The following is a 16,701-nucleotide window of genomic DNA, read 5'->3' on the forward strand; positions in this document are numbered from 1 at the left end:
GTGCTATGATTGGAACCCATGTGCGTCTATCTCAAGAGTCCATCCTCTGTCCCCCACGCCACTCTGCTGGCTTCCAGTTGCATCAGGTAGGACCTACTCAGAACTGGGCCAGCACTGTCAGGAGCCACTTTCCAGAGAGGCCTCTTGGCTGCCCAGGATTTAGTCTCTCTCTAAGCGAAGGCGGTGCCAGGTAGCAGGACCTACTCTCAGGGTGATAGGGCTGAAAGGGTCTGTCTGCTGTCACTAGTTGGCGATCTCCACTCCCAGCTCTTGTATGGTTTGGGTGCTATGAATTGTTTGTACATTTATAAATAGTTAGGAAAAATCAAAAGAATAATAATATTTCATGATACTCACTGCACCCTCCACCTCCTGGGTTCAAGTCATTCTCCTACTTCAGCCTCCTGTGTAGCTGAGATTATAGGCATGTGCATATCACCACGCCCTGCTAATTTTTTTTTTATATTATTTTTCGTAGAGATGGGCTTTCACCATGTTGGCCAGGCTGGTCTCAAACTCTTGATCTCAAGTGATCCGCCTACCTCAGTCTCCCAAAGTGCTAGGATTGCAGACATGAGCCACCGTGTCTGGCCAATCCCAGCACTTTGGGAGGTCGAGGTGGGAGGATTTGTTGAGTCCAGGAGTTTGAGACCAGGCAAGATAGCAAGGGTCCCCCCATCTCTACAAAAAAAAAAAAAAAATTAGCTGGGCGTGGTGATATGCACCTGTGGTCCCAGCTATTTGGGAGGCTAAGGTGGGGAGGATCACTAGAGCTTGGGAGGTCAAGACTATAAGGAGCCATGATTGTGCCACTGTACTCCAGCCTCGGCAGTGGAGTGAGACCCTGTCTCAAAAAAAAAAAAAAAAAAAAAAAAAGGGCTGGGCGCGGTGGCTCACGCCTGTAATCCCAGCACTTTGGGAGGCCGAGGCGGGTGGATCACGAGGTCAGGAGATCGAGATCATCCTGGCTGACACAGTGAAACCCCGTCTCTACTAAAAATACAAAAAATTAGCCGGGTGTGGTGGTGGGCGCCTGTAGTCCCAGCTACTCAGGAGGCTTAGGTGAGAGAATGGCGTGAACCCAGGAGACGGAGCTTGCAGTGAGCCGAGATCGTGCCACTGCACTCCAGCCTGGGCAACAGAGCGAGACTCCATCTCAAAAAAAAAAGAAAAAAGAGTAATTACTACCTGAAATAAGTGAAGCTTGTCTTTCTCGGTTTGAAGAGTGTCTTTTTGCTTTTTTTCCCGTCCATGTTCTCTGTTGCCATGACCAGTGATGAGCAGATGTGTGTTCCAAGGGTTGTGGCCACCCTGAGGATGTGTGAAGGAGGCCCCACTGGACACTGAAAATGACCAGGTTCCAGATAAGTGTCTCTGGGTGTTAGGAGGCTCCATAGGACAGATGCAGGGTTCCCAAAGACATGATCTGGGGCCCTGGTACCTGTGAGTTTCTTCCAGGGACAGAGAACTGATCCCTAAATGTGCATCCCTTGCTGAAGATGAGAAATGCCACATTTTTTTTTTCAAATGAATGATAACAGTTCTTTATTAGTAACTTATGAGTTATTTACTAAGGTTTGGTTTGGTTCAGGGCTTTATTTTATTGTCAAAAAATTAAATAAGCTCATTTTTTTCTTGTAACATAAATAATATGCAATTCCTTCCTTTTTTTTGAGACAGAGTCTTGCTCTGTCACCCAGGCTGGAGTACGGCAATGTGATCTCTGCTCACTGCAACCTCTGCCTCCAGGGTTCCAGCGATTCTCTTGCCTCAGCCTCCTGAGTAGCTAGGATTACAGGTTCTTGCGACCAAACCCAGCTAATTTTTTAATTTTTAGTAGAGACAGGGTTTCACTTTGTTGGCTAGGCTGGTCTCAAACTCCTGACCTCAGGTGATCTGCCCACTTTGGCCTCCCAAGTGCTGGGATTACAGGTGTGAGCCACCGTGCCCAGCCTGTTTTTCTTTCTTTCAACCATTCTTGTTTTTCCCCACCAGGAAGTTGGAATGGGCCAATGATGGTGAGCTACAGAATTCTTTGGCCTGTGCACATGAGTTACAATACAAACTATATGAGCAGAGGCTGGAGGGAGGTGAAAGGGTCAGGAGGGCTTTGCCTGGATGAGCAGAGAGAAGAGCAGTGCAGTATGGGCCCAGGAGGGCTAAGCAGACCCTTGCCCAGGGAGGCGGGCATAGCATAAGCCCCCATTTGCTCGCAGCCAGTGTTAGACCTGGGGACCCATGGGATCCCATCCCCACATGGTGTTGCAACCAGGAAGCAACAGCAGAGAATCAACAGGAAAACAGATGTGAAATCAAGGAGTAGAGCTCACTGGGCTGTGCATCCTTGGTCACAGTCGAGCTTCCTAAGCCGCCTCTTATGCCAGTTTCTCCTCTCTCAGTCTTCTCTGCACACAAAGGCTGCCTTGTGACTCCCCCTACCCCTCGTTAAGTGCCCCCCGAACTCTGAGTGCCCAACCAGAGCAGGCTTTCTGTGTGGGCTCTTTATTTGGAAGAGTAACCTGGCTTTTGGGTTGCCCCTTTCACCAAGATCTTCTATAACTAAGGAGTGCTCAGCAAAGGGAGACCTTTGATTTTCCTTACAAGAGATTGCAGCAAAGGGTGGAGTAGAAATCGAACACATTTATGGTTTGATATAGATGTGTTTTGACCCTTGTTGTAGAACGCTTGTTCTGACCCCTGTTACAGGCATGAGTTTATGTACACAGACTGACCCAAGGCCTGGAGGTTCACCCAAATGATAAAACCCACCTCTCTTCTACAGAGGAGGGCTGCAGGGGTGCTGGGTGGGGAGGGATGAGGCCACGTTTGGCAGTCTGTGATGCAGGGGGATAAGGGACAGGGGCTGTGCTGTGAAAGCTGAGGGGCTCACACGGGTGAGAGTCAACCTCAGCTGGGTGTGGGGGGAGACTTGGCCATGACCCCAATTGGTTGCCGCGGGGGCCATAGGTTTATTTTTTACCATGTTTATCTGACCTCTGGGCAAAGGCTCAGCTCTGGGGCTGCAGAAGGGCCCATTGGGCTTAGCTCTTGTGGGGTCAGGGCTAGCTGCCCTTGGGGGCTGCTGCTCCCTGGACACCCACTGCTAGTGACTCTGTGTCAGTTGTATCCCTGCAGGTTGATACCCTTGATGTCATTTGCAGGTGAGGAAACTGGGACTCACAGATTCAGTTACCTTTCTCAAGATTTCTGAATCCTGACATAGCCAGTGCCCAAGCACCTTCCCGTGAGTAAAAGGGCTTCCTACCTTGCCCTCACCGTTGTCCCTGGAGCATGCCACACCTTAGTATAGGGGTCTGCAGTCCCCAGATAGTGCCTTCGTCTCTCCAGGTGTCTGTGCAGGCTGTTCCTTCTGTCTGCAGTCCTTATTTTCCCTCCTTGCCTGGCCAGCCTCGCTCATCCTCCAACACAGCTTAGCCTCCCTTGACCTCCAAGACCAGTCCTGATGTCTGTCCTTGCACTCTGACTGTGGCACTGGGCGCTCTGCTATTACTGCTGGTTCCTTGTCTGTATCCCACTTCACCATGAGCTTTTTTGGAGGACGGTGGGGGCTGCTGCTTCCTCTCTGGGAAGTTCTTCATGCCCCGCATGGTGTTCCACACAGAGAAGGTCTTCAATGCCAATAGTGAAGAGAACGAATGGACTGGACTCTTTGAAACTTGCTCAACATTAAAGCTCCTCAGTGGTTCTTGCTCTTATTCTTGGCCATCTGTTGCCTTTCACCCTTAGGGAAGAACACCATAACGTGGACGCTCGGCTGGCCTAGGGCAGGTCTCAGGTGCTCAGCGTGGGGACCTACCTCAGATCTGTGGGCTTTACTGCACAGCCCACCTTCCCCCACATGTAGAGATCCTTACCAGGTTTTATAAGAAGACCTGGCCTGGCACAGTAGCTCATGCCTATGATCCCAGCACTTTGGGAGGCCTAGGTGGGTGGATCACTTGAGGTCAGGAGTTCAAGACCAGCTTGGCCAACATGGTGAAACCCCATCTCTACTAAAAATATAAAAATTTGCCTGGTGTGGTAGCACATGCCTGTAATCCCAGCTTCTGGGGAGGCTGAGGCAGAAGAATTGCTGCTTGAACCTGGGAGGCAGTGGGCTGAGATCATGCCACTGCACTGCAGCTTGGGTGACAGAGCAAGACTCCATCTCAAAAAAAAAAAAAAAAAAAAAAAAAAAAAAAGACCTTGGCCGCTGTATGCCCCCTGAGAACTCTTTAAAACTTTGTTTCACATGTTTTTAAAGTTCATCTCCCTTATCCACATCATCAGTAGCAAAAGCAGCATCAATGTCATCAATTGGAACAGCAGAGATTTTTTTTTCAAAGAGCCCACTGTGTGCCTAGGACCCTGCTGGTGCATTGGAAAGTGCATCAGTAAAGAAGAAATAGACCATGTTTGTAAGGAACTTAGAGCCTTCATCGGAGATCAAATGCATTTGCATGCATAAAATGACCAACAGTAACACAGTGGAGACCACTTCCCTTCTCAAATGTCCACCAGAACAACATGATGGGCTTCAGTCTCATCTCCTTCCCCCCCTTCATTTATGTATTCTGTAGTTGCACTATTCATTTTCCCACCAATATGAAGCTCTTTGGGTCTTTCCTTTCTCTAAGCATAGCCATTTTGCCATTTTATTTTTTCTCAGACTAATTGTTTGTGATTGGATAAATTTCTGAAGGACTTACTCATGCACAGCTATAATCTGATCCAACTGTGTTTCACTTTAACGAATTTCCTGATGCCTGATATAGCTTGTCGTTGGTTATTTTTAAAAGGGATGGGACACTAGAGGTAAGTCCAGGGATAAAAGCCATTCCACACTGCACCAGACGCTAAATTTAGGTTTCCAGTGTTATTTGTCAACAGCTTCCTAAGTATCCAAGTTTGATTTCAGTAGGCAAGGTGTAGTAGTCAAGAAACAGACTCTTTTTTTTTTTTTTTGGTGACAGCGTTAAAAATAGCTTATGGTAGATAGCATTAGTTCATAAGTAAGACATGCAGATTACTTCATAAGCATGGCAGAGAGCTGTCTTTTTTTTTTTTTTTTAAAGAACAAGAATAGCCACATGTTGATGACTGCATTAAAACAAACAAACAAATGTGAAAACCAACTCATTCATTCATTCATTCATTCAATAAGCATTTATGTAATCTTTATTATGTTTTAGGGTGAATCTTAAGGTTTGAGGGTTTGGAGGCAAAAAACCTAACAATATCCCTGCCTGCAAGGATCAAACAGGAGAAAGCAAGGAGCGGAGGACTCCAGAAGACAGAAGTTCTTTAGGTTTCTTTCCCAGCAGCTGAATGATGCCCTGTAGTTACATGAATAACACTGTTTTCTGACCCAGTGCTCTTGACTGTGCTCTTTGTTGCCTGCTGCCTTCACATTTATCTATAGCTTGCTTGGGTCAAGTCATTTTAATCTCATTATTTTCTTGGTCCTCACCCTTCTCAGCTTAGTCAAAGCCAATACATAGCCTCAAGATACAATTCAGGTTTTATCTTCTCTGCCAACTTTAGTACGTATCCAATGCAACTTCTTTCAAGAGTGAATTTGTGTATGAAGTTGCTGAACAATTGTCAAAGTCTTTGAGGAATTGTGATAAAACAAAAGAAGGACCAGAAGACTAGAGGTTTAGTTTTCAAATGGAAAGAGACTTCGGACAGACTCGTGATCTTGACATTAGACCTGGGCAAGATCCCTACATGGATTATGAAAAAGATTGGGAGTATTTAGAAAACAGAGTGGAGTCACTTGGAGCTCCACGAGTCACTAGGAACACGTCAGGGTGGACTAGAATTTTCTTTTCTGACAGGGTTATCATAAATATGCAGACGGGGTGTAGGCAACAACCTGCAATGCCAGTTTCATGACAGCCTCTTGGAAAAGATGGAAACAGTGCGAGTCTTTCTTTAGGAAACTCTGGCTAAATAATGCGAACTGGAGAAATAATACACGTGATGCCCCAACAGCAGTGGTTCAAACGTTGGCTGCAAAAATGAATCACCTGAGGAACTTCAAAAAACACGATGCCTGGAGCCCACCTGGTAGTTTCAGGCATAATGGGTTGGAGGTTCAGCCTGGGCAACAGGACTGTTAAAAAGTCTCCAGGTGGCTGGGTGTGGTGGCTCATGCCTGTAATCCCAGCACTTTAGGAGGCTGAGGCAGGTGGATCACCCGAGGTCAGGAGTTTGAGATCAGCCTGGCCAACATGGTGAAACCCTGTCTCTACTAAAAATACAAAAATTAGCTGGGCAAGGTGGCGCATGCCTGTAGTCCCAGCTTCTTGGGAGGCTGAGGCAGGAGAATCGCTTGAACCCGGGAGGCAGAGGTTGTGGTGAGTTGAGATAATGCCACTGCACTCCAGCCTGGGCAACAGAGCAAGACTCTGTCTCAAAAAAAAAAAAAAAAAGAAAGAAAAAAGAGTCCCCAGGTACTTCTAACATGCAGCCAAGGTTGAGAACCATTGCTGTGAAAGGCAACCATGGAATCCGTGACCCTTGCAATGTGGTGTGGAATGCCTTTTATCCCTGGACTTACCCCATTTTGTGTGATACATATCGTGATTTGAATGAATTTGTGGAAGGGTAGCTATCAGATGCGTGGCATGGAGCATGACACAGCCAAGATTCCAAAAGGTCTCCACAGGTCAGAGCAACAGGCCGATTCAATCAATGCCACAAGGCAGCATTCAAACTGCAGGCTCATAGGAATCTGTTGTCCTTGTGAATCGAATGAAACAGCTATTCACTACTATGGGTTCCCCGTTTGGGGCACTAGAAGTTTCTTTCTCTTGTTTTTAAGTTAAGAGGTTGTTGGTTGTTTTGATGCATTGATATTTATACCCAAATTTAGATGGCATAAATGCAGCAAATTATTTGAAAACATTCAAAGCATGTCTGTACAGTAAGAGTAACTCGTGTCAGACAGATGTCCATTTAAGTTCCCTTTCTCATTGGTACTCTTGGCTTTGTAGAACTGAGAGTCCCTCTGAGAACTCCAGAGAGCCCCTGTGCTTTGCTTCCTGGTGTTGTCCTTGATATCTATGTTTGCTTGCATTGTGTACCTTCTGCTCTCCTCCCACAATGGCGGCCACAATTGGCTTCTTTGATTTTTCTTGGTTGGTTGGTTTGTTTTCAAGCTAGCCCACTAACAGCATCACTTAGTGTATCTGGCAATCACACTGAGGATGTGAAGGGGTCTGTCACAGTTTGCACAGCCTTATTCCACTCTTCACTTCCATTTCTGTTTCCATTCTCTCTGGTACAGCCATGGAAATCCTCCCCCTTTTTTCTTCAGTGTTGTTCTGTGCACTGCTAGGGCCCGTGGGGTTTCAACGTCTATTCCAGGGTGTTGGTCAAGGAAATGCTTCTGAACAAATACAATGCCCTTCTTGAAAGAGAGGGGTTCTGATGAATATAATTTTCTCCAAGCCAGAACATTTAGTATTTTTAGTTTTTCAAATGGTGTACTTATTTGACAGAGGAAGCTCATTTGTGTGGGTGGACCGTGGCAGAACACTAAACAAATGTAATTGCTGTGGTCTTTTGTTGCAGACCATGAAGTGAATTTAGGAAAAGGAAGGCAAGAATCCAAGCAGGAGAGGAGGCCCGGCTTGTGTCTGGCTAACTGAGTGAATAGACTGAATTTCTCTAATACTAGCCAGGTAGTCAACTGGATTAAAATATACTTTTGCAAAGAATATTTTGGAGACTTAAATAATAAGCATGATGTTTTGTCTGCAGGAGACACAAACATGAGTTCTTTATAATTGAGTCCTATAGTGGAGACACAAACATGAGTTCTTTATAATTGAGTCCTATAGTGTAGGTAGCTAATGAGAGGGAGTTTTTGCCTCTGGATCAAATGAGATGAAAAAGGTAAAATCCACCTTGAAATTATAATGGGGTATCCACATGGTAGTGTTTGAATGGTAACTATTATTTTCATGTGACATTGGGATCTTTTCTTCTTGCCATTGAGTTGACTAGTGGTTTTCTTTTCCCCAGAAGCCTCCAAGGATTAATCCAGCTGAGGCTGAAACCTGGAGCTGGTGGGCTTTGTGGCAGGGCCAGGCTCTTTCTCCATGGCCACAACTTTCCATGCCTTCAAGCCAAGAGGTAGAATTTTTGAGGCTGCAGGACACCCTGCCATTTTCTCTTGTTCTTGGGGGATGGCAAATGTTCAGATTCTTTCCTAGGTCATTGGCAAATGTCTGGCTTCCTTCTGGAAGTGTCCAAGTGGACAGACAGGGGCAGGAAGTCATTACTCTTGTGGACATTGTGAGATTCCGTGCATTCTTTCTTAAATATGCCAGCGCACGTTGTTGACCTGGTCAATTTCCTTCATCCCTTTTTTACCTGAAGCGTTTCTGTAAATGGCCACGTACTAAGTCTGACTGGACTCTGGGATAATAACATCACTACCAACTGGTGCAGCAGCCCCAGGCCTTCCAGTGGAGTTACTTTCACACCCTTTTCTGGTCTTTATTCTTCCTGTTTTAATGTCTAAAGCCACCTTTCCTTCACCCCACTTCCTGCAGAATTAAAAAAATATATTTTAAAAGTAAGAAGCTGGGCAGGTATATAAAGTTCTGCTTTTAAGAGTTCCAGGACACATCCATCCACCAGAGTTAGTCACATAGACATTAATATCAAAAATGTTAAAGTATCTCAACCTCCTCTCTGAATAACAATGTTAGCACAGCACACCTCATTTAACAAAACATTAAAACATTTTACTTCCTCAGATCAAGTGCATCTATTAATAATGACTTAAATTGTCTGTGCTGATTTCACATTATTAAGAAATCTCATTTCCATCATGTGGAGGAACACAATAAGGGAGGAAACCACCTCACTAACTTATTTTCCCATCACTGCTACCAAGCCCAGTGCAGATAATGCAGAACAACAGTCACTTCTCATTATTAATGTGATCTTATCCAAAGGTCAAGTGCCGCTTTCATTGGCAGCCCAGGAGGGCTTTTTTGGAGGCTCAGAAACAAAGATGCCCTTGAACACCGTGTATCCGCTGTGGATGAGTGCAAAACGCAGCGGCCCAATCCTCAGCATGCACAACCACGAGTAAATAGCCCTGGAAGGACAGTTATAGACTCTGGGGACGTTGCTGGAAAGCGTATCATTGAAGCTCTCCCTGATAAAGGTGACGAAGTTTCTTTACAACTGGCGTGGGGATTTAATTACATGATAAAATTGCAGCTCCTGCCTCTTGAGACAAATTGCATGTTCAGACTGATTGTTTTTTATGAATCTCACACAGGGAGCAAAATACTTCTCTCTTGAAGTTGGTTTGCTTTGATTGTTCTGCCCTGTGATCCTTTATATCCCTTCTAGAAACGAGAAGTTTACCTATCCTGCAGTTGAGAAGGGTGGTCTGGGAGACAATTTGGTCGACACTGCATCCAGCAAAGTGAGGCCAGTTTTGTCTGATGGAGTTAGATTCCAGAATTAGAACTTTAAACTTCCAACGGAAAAACAGGAAAAAAAATGATAAGAACTATAAAAACACTGGACTGCTAATCACGTTCAATTTTACTAACCTAAAATACAAGTTAAAAATGACAAGAGATCTTTTTGCCTATTGTGAAAGATTTTTTAAAAGTCAAGTTTTTGAAGAGTTCAGTGACACTAATGCTCTCCCAGTTTGCAGGTGGGAGGGTAAATTTCTGTTCAGTTTGGAAATGTTCTATACTGAGTTTACATGTACAGAGCATATTTCTGGTACAAGAAGCTTACAGAAATAAATAGTAGAAATCTGGCCGGGCGTGGTGGCTCATGCCTGTAATCCCAGCACTTTGGGAGGCTGAGGCAGGTGAATCACCTGAGGTCAGGAGTTCCAGACCAGGCTGACCAACATGGTAAAACCCCATCTCTACTAAAAGTACAAAAATCAGCTGAGTGTGGTGGTGTGTGCCTGCAGTCCCAGCTATTCAGGAGGCTGAGACAGGAGAATTGCTTGAACCCAGGAGGCAGAGGTTGCAGTGAGCCAAGATTGCGCCACTGTACTCCAGCCTTGGCAACAGAGTGAGACTCCGTCACACACACACACACACACACACACACACACACACACACACACAGAGTAGAAATCCTTGCCTTTAAGGAGTGTTGAATTGAGTGGGAGGGTAGACGTGGCCACCATCAACTAGCGGTGGAATCAGATCACTGCTATATGGAGGTACAGGTGTTAAGATGGGGATGCCTCAAATAAGGAGTCAGAGTGATGGGGTAGGGATAGGGCCAGCTTCCCCCTAATGTGGCATCTGAGCAAAGTGACAGGGAGGTGTAGGACACGGAAGGTGCATTTCTTCCCCAGGATGTCTGTTTTCTCTTCTTGATCTATTGCTGCGGGGAGCTGTACCCTATGTTCTGGCCTGAGCAAGAGGCAGGTGTCACTAGCCACCATGCTATGGCGCATGGGGACACAGGTGCAGTCAGGAAGGCAGCCAGCCCTTTGATGATGTGGAGGGGTCAGGCGGAGGGGCACCTGAGCAGGAAATGAAGCCGCCACAGACAGCAGACCTGTGATTCAGGGCTGAGAGGAGAGGAGGGGCCTAGATCCTTTGGCGGACACAGAGATGAACCACCCAGGCCCCAGCTGTAGGGAGGACTTGTCACCCCAGCTGTCAGCTCCTCCACGGTTTGCCTCAGCTGCAGAGCTGCCTCACCCAAGAACACTTCTCCCAACGTGGCCAGATCCAGTGATGGATCCAGGTGCAGCTAGAGCTGTCCTGCCATTTTGGCCCCATGCAGGGAAAACTGTGACAGGTCATCTCTGTTCCAGAGCTGCCCCTGGGGTCAGCCAAGGCATGGTTAGGCGGCGTCAAGGATCCCCACCGCCCTCGCCAGCCTGGCTTTCTAGGTGTTGATCCTAGGAAGTTTCCTGCCAAACTCCGGTCGGCACCCAACGCTGACCCCTGAGCTCACGAGCCACTGGGAGGATAGTGGGTGTGTTCCTGGCACACAAGAGGACAGGAAGCAGCAGAAGAGGCAGATGTGCAAACGCCAGGAAGGGACTGTGGACTGAGGTGTTGTGGAGATGTGGCTTGGACCAGAGTTTCTCAAGCACCCGAGGTGAGGGACCAGGGATTTTCTTTTCTGAGTCTAATTTGTTGCAGTTTGATTCTCATTCAAGGGGCTCAGTCTTTATTTTTCTTTTTATTTTTTTAAGGACACCGTCTCACTCTGTTGCCTAGGCTAGAGTACAGTGGCACAGTCATAGCTCACTGTAACCTGAACTCCTGGGCGCAAGTGATCCTTCCACCTCAGTCTCCTGAGTCGCTGGGACTATAGCCACTTGCTGGTTAACTTATTATTATTATTATTTTTGTGGTGGGAGATGAGGTCTCACTGTGTTGCCCAGGCTGGTCTCTAACTCCTGGCCTCAAGTGATCTTCCCACCTCAGCCTCCCAAAGTGCTGGGATTACAGGCCTGAGCTACTTCACCTGGTCTGGTTCTCTTTCAAAATACAATGAAATTAGTTACTGGCAAAAATAAAACTGAAAAACGACAGGTAATTACAAGTCTGCAAATCACACACACGGATGTTAGGTTAATGTGTTAAATTGCTGTAAACATGTCTAAATACTTACTGTCAATTTCGGTCAAACACTTCCCAGAGTGACTCCCACCTCCTACCACATTCAGAGTAGCCCCTGTGACTGTTCAGCCTCTGGGTGGGTGCAGGGATGCCGGGAGAGAATGGCAGGGATGCCAGAGTTAGCTCAGGGTACATCTTTAGGCCTTTGGATGCCCGTTATAAAATTTAAACTGTGTTTTGGTGACAGGAGTCACCAAACTTTTTCCATAAAGTGCCAGACAGTAAATATTTTACATTTTGCAGGTCATATGGTCTCTGTGGCAACTGCCCAATTCTGCCACGCTCACATGAAAGCAGCCATAAAGAATATGTAAATGAAGGAGGTGGCTGAGTTCCAATAAAACTTTATTCATAAAAACAGGAAGCCAGCCCACAGGACATAGTGTGCCAGCTTGCTGTAGGCAGTACAGAGCATGGCAGCTTTGTGGGAAGAAGAGTTACATGAGCATCTCCATATGTCGAACTGATTGCACCCTTCTCTCTGCACACGTTTCACCCCTTCACTCCCATGGAATCTGCTCTCTATTCTCAGAGTAAACCTGACTCAACAACAGGAATTGAGCACCCAGGCATGCGAGCCCACACAGCTGACTCCCTTCTATCAACTCTGCCCTTCTTCTGGTTGGCTGAACTTCTTGAATCTATAAACTTACGTTTTTTACCACTAAATTTGGGAAACGTTTGGTAGTTATTTCTTTAATCATATTTTTTCCACCCTGTTATTGTTCTTCTCTTCTCTTTCTTGCACTTTAGTTGTGTATGTTAAACCTTTTATTTTGTCCCACAGATCCTGTTCATTTAATTTCCCATCATTTTACTTTCTCTTCTTCAAATCAAATATTTTTCTACTGATGTTTTCAAATTTGCCGGCTCTGTCTTCTGTCCTCTTCCATCTGCTGTTAAGCCCATTGTTGATGGGAACAAGACCAGCCCTAGCTTCAAGGGAAGTGGGTGTTCGGGTTTGGATTTGTGTCCCCGCCCAGATCTCATGCCAATTGTCATTCCCAATGAGGGAGGTGGGGCCTGGTGGGAGGTGATGGGATCATGGGGGCGGAGTTCCCAGGAACGGTTTCCTGCCATCCGCTTGGTGCTGTTCTCAAGATAGTGAGTTCTTGTGAGATCTGGTTGTTTAAAAGTGTGTAGCACTCGCGACGCCACTCTTTCTCCTGCTCCTGCCCTGTAAGCTGCCGGCTCCCCCTTTGCGTCCCGCCGCGACTGAAAGCTTCCTGAAGTCTCCCCAGAAGCCGAAGCCGCTACGCTTCCTGTACAGCCTGCAGAACCGTGAGCCAATTAAACCTCTGGCATTTCTTTCTTTTTCTTTTTTTTCTTTCTTTGAGACGGAGTCTCATTCTGTCGCCCAGGCCTGAGTGCAGTAGCGCGATCTTGGCTCACTGCAACCTCCTCCTCCCAGGTTCAAGCGATTCTCCTGCCTCAGCCTCTTGAGTAGCTGAAATTACAGGCGTCCACCACGACGCCCAGCTAATTTTTATATTTTTTGTAGAGACGGGGTTTCACCATGTTGGCCAGGCTGGTCTTGAACTCCTGACCTCAGGTGATCTGCCCCCCTCGCCCTATCAAAGTGCTGGGATTAGAGGTGTGAGCCACTGCGCCTGGCCTGGTATTTCTTTATCACAATGCGAGAACGGACTAACACAGTGGGGAGATGTATTTCTTTTTCAGGTGGGCACATTGCATGCCACAGGGATTTTGCTGGTAAAGCAGGAGAGGAGGGTGGCTGTGAGGGAATAGCTAGCAGCTGGTGGCCTCTCCTGGCACCTGTCCTTTCTCCTCTATCTTCTGCTTTACCTAAGTAAAAGAGTCAGGTGTTTTCTTTCCAAATTAAGATGACCTCATTCCTTTGCTGAATGGCTCCTCATGGCTTTTCCAAGTAAGTGTAAACACCTGTGCCTAGAACGTGTAGCCTCAAACAATGTCATCCCAATCTCTGCCTGGGGCTTCCTCTCTTCTCTGATTTACACACCCAAGTCCAAGTTGTGTCCCACTTCCCTGTCCCACGTGCCATGCCTTCGGTGCACTACGTTTCCTGCTCGCCTCCCTTTATCTGGGCTTCCTTCCTTTGGATCACAGCCTCCCAGGAACATGCTCCTGTTTCGAGGGTCAAGTCAGAGGATTTCTACAGTGTTCTCCCTGTGCTATTTGGTGCATTAATATTTATTTTTTATTTATTTATTTTTAATTTCTATGTATTCATTTGTTTTTTGGAGACCGGCTCTCACTGTTGCCAGGCTGGAGTGCAGTGGCATGATCACGGTTCACTGCAGCACCTTCCAGCTTAAGTGATCCTCCTGCCTCAGTCCCCCAAGTAACTGGGACTATAGGTGTGTGCCATCATGCCCAGGCTAATTGGTGTATTTTTTGTAGAGATAGAGTCTTGCCATGTTGCTCAGGCTGGTCTCAAACTCCTGGGCTCAAGAGATTCGCCCACCTTAGCCTCCCAAAGTGCTAGGGTTACAGGCATGAACCACCATGCCCGGCCCATAAGTATTTATTAGGTACCTAGTATGTGCAGGATGTGGCAAATAAGACAAACCTAGTCCCTGTCCAATATCCAGGTGCAGAGGTTGGCATTAAAAGATAGTGGGGCATTGGATGGGAAGCTAGAATCAGGCTACAGAGAGCATGCCTGCCATTTCCAATTAGTTCCTTCGGAATGTTTATTTCTCAAGCAGAGCACTTGTGGCAGGAAACTGTCGTCATCTCAGAAAGGTAGAAAAGCCTCTTCGCTATTATTCTCATTGCTTTTTGTTCTTTCCAAACTCTCCAGTGTGCTTGGGAGTGATGCTAATAGATGGATGTCATCAGCATACATTATTTCTTTATTAGCCCGTTTCTCAATTTTGATTCTGAAAATATCCTGATTTAGTCTAATTGCAATTTCACTGTGTTCCACAGGCAGTGACAGTTCATACTTGGGGGGAGCTGAGACGCGACCCTGTAGGATTTTTTTTCTTGTCCATATGCCTTTGAAGCCGGACCATTAGCTCTAAGGCATGCATCTCATCTCATCACAGTGTCATTCAACCTGCTTCTGGGGAAAAAAAAGAGCCTAGGGTGTGTGTCTCGTAGAAAGCAAAGAAACATTTTAATTCTAGGTGGTGGGAGATATTTTTCTGTATCTGAAGAGAGGGCTGCTGCAGCAGCCATTTTATTCCTAAATAATTCAACTATATTCAAAGATAATCTGATGTTATTGTAGGAAAGTGTATTTCTAATAAATTCCACTTGATCTGGGTGAATCAATTCAGGCAGCGCATAATTGAGTCTGTTAGCAAGGACTTTAGCAAGAATTTTGCAATCAGCGTTAATTAAGAAGATGGGACAATAATTTGTGCATAATTCTGGATCTTTTCCTGGCTTGTGAATCAAAGTAATAAGAGCAATGCTCAGGCTGGTGGTGGGATAGTGTCATTAGGTGCTGATTTATAAGTACTTAGAAAGGTTTAATTTCATTTTGCTTCGAGCAGGGTCTCCCTGCCCCCACGCTCTCTGGTGGAGTGAGCAGTCAAGACAGCAGAGCGCTTCTCCTCCTGCCTGCCCTGCGGTGGGTGACCTCTCGCTTCCCATTTCTGTTTTTATTCTCCAGCCTAGCACCCCACTCACTTGCCCATGATTTTTTGGGATTATTTTTGCTCAATGATTTGAAACCAGGGACTCTATCTACTGAGATTGTGTGCACGTGTGCATGACTGTGTGTGTGCGTGTGTACATATGCATATGTGTGCATCATGTCAGATTAAAGGGTTGTAGACAGCTTCACTGGGAAGTTTTTTCAGGGACGTTCCTGCAAAATGTCTCTGGGTGGGTAGGCAGCAAGAGCCCCTGACTACAAGTCAGGAAGCATACCTGCTCCTGCTCTGCTCCTAACTGGCTGTTGACCAGCAAGTGAACACAGGTGAGCAGCAGTGTTCCGGTCTGTAGAACGCAGCTGTGGGATGAACTACAGGTGCTGTGGAGCACGGGAAAGGGCACTGGGTTTATATTGCCAATTGTCTGTGGAACCCAAGGTGTGTCATGCAACTTCTCCAAGCCTCATTTGCCTCAGCTGGAGGAGTGGAAAGGGGAGAGCTCTTGGAGATGCTCTCACCTGTTCTCCAGGGAACAGCAGGGGCTTGCGGCATTGCCAATTCCTCCTTCTTTGCCTCCGTGTAGGACCAGTTTCAGTTTGAACATACGCTGATTTGGGGACTTATTCTTCCTAAGCCTTGAGCCAAGCTGCTGCTTAATCTGTGCATATGAGTTCGTAAACCAGCTTCCTATGCACCTTCCAGCTGGTATCCTCGCTGCCTACTTGACCTGAAACTCACCACTGGAGGCCTTCCTTCGAAGGCAGGGTGTGGCCCACACAGGCCCCTGTTAGAATCCACCACTCCTGGGAAGGCAGTGTGGGTCGGGAGGCTTTGTTGATCCCTTCCACAAACACAAGCCGAATGGCTTTTGTCCCCCCAAACTCAGGTCTTAGAACCTGAGTTAGTCCAATTGGTAAAGATGCTTAGAGATGATCCAGACCAATCCATTTTTGAAAATGAGGAAATTAAGGTTCAAAGAGGTGGTCTGACATGTTCAAGGTCACACAGGTCACGGGAGAGCTTAGGCAAGAACCTGGGTCCCCTTCCTCTCAGTCCCTTGCCCTTCCCATTACACCACATCTTGGCACCATCATCAATGGGTACGCTCTTGTCACTGCGTTGGAAAATGATTCCTCTAAGGCGGGAGCTGTGCTCATTTAATTTAGAGTCAACCATTTGGTTTGTCCTGAGTGATGTTATTCTCCAGGCATAAGGAAGGATGTCTGAGTTAAAGGAGCAGGGGATATGGCCCATGTGTCATGGTTCGCCCTGCATCAAGCCTTAGATGAGAAGTCTAATTCTGCAAATGGACCCCATTTTCACATGTGTGCACATGTCCGTGGTGTGTTTACCCACACTCATTCCCCACCTATACATGACGCTGGTGAGATCTCTTAATAAAAACTCAATTAGTATTTCTTTAACTTTCCTCTGGGTGCTTAAATACTATTACCCCAAACACAACA

The 16,701-nt window shown here is 46.5% G+C and overlaps 1 protein-coding gene across 1 annotated transcript in view; it reads right to left on the minus strand.

Annotated features, from left to right (window-relative positions):
- The window catches only part of ASB18 (ankyrin repeat and SOCS box containing 18), an 83,835-nt gene that overhangs the window by 61,591 nt on the left and 5,543 nt on the right, over positions 1-16,701 (minus strand). The gene's annotated exons all lie outside the window — the stretch shown is intronic.

Source organism: Pan troglodytes, chromosome 13 (assembly GCF_028858775.2).
Source record: "Pan troglodytes isolate AG18354 chromosome 13, NHGRI_mPanTro3-v2.0_pri, whole genome shotgun sequence".
NCBI classification, from domain to species: Eukaryota; Metazoa; Chordata; class Mammalia; order Primates; family Hominidae; genus Pan; species Pan troglodytes.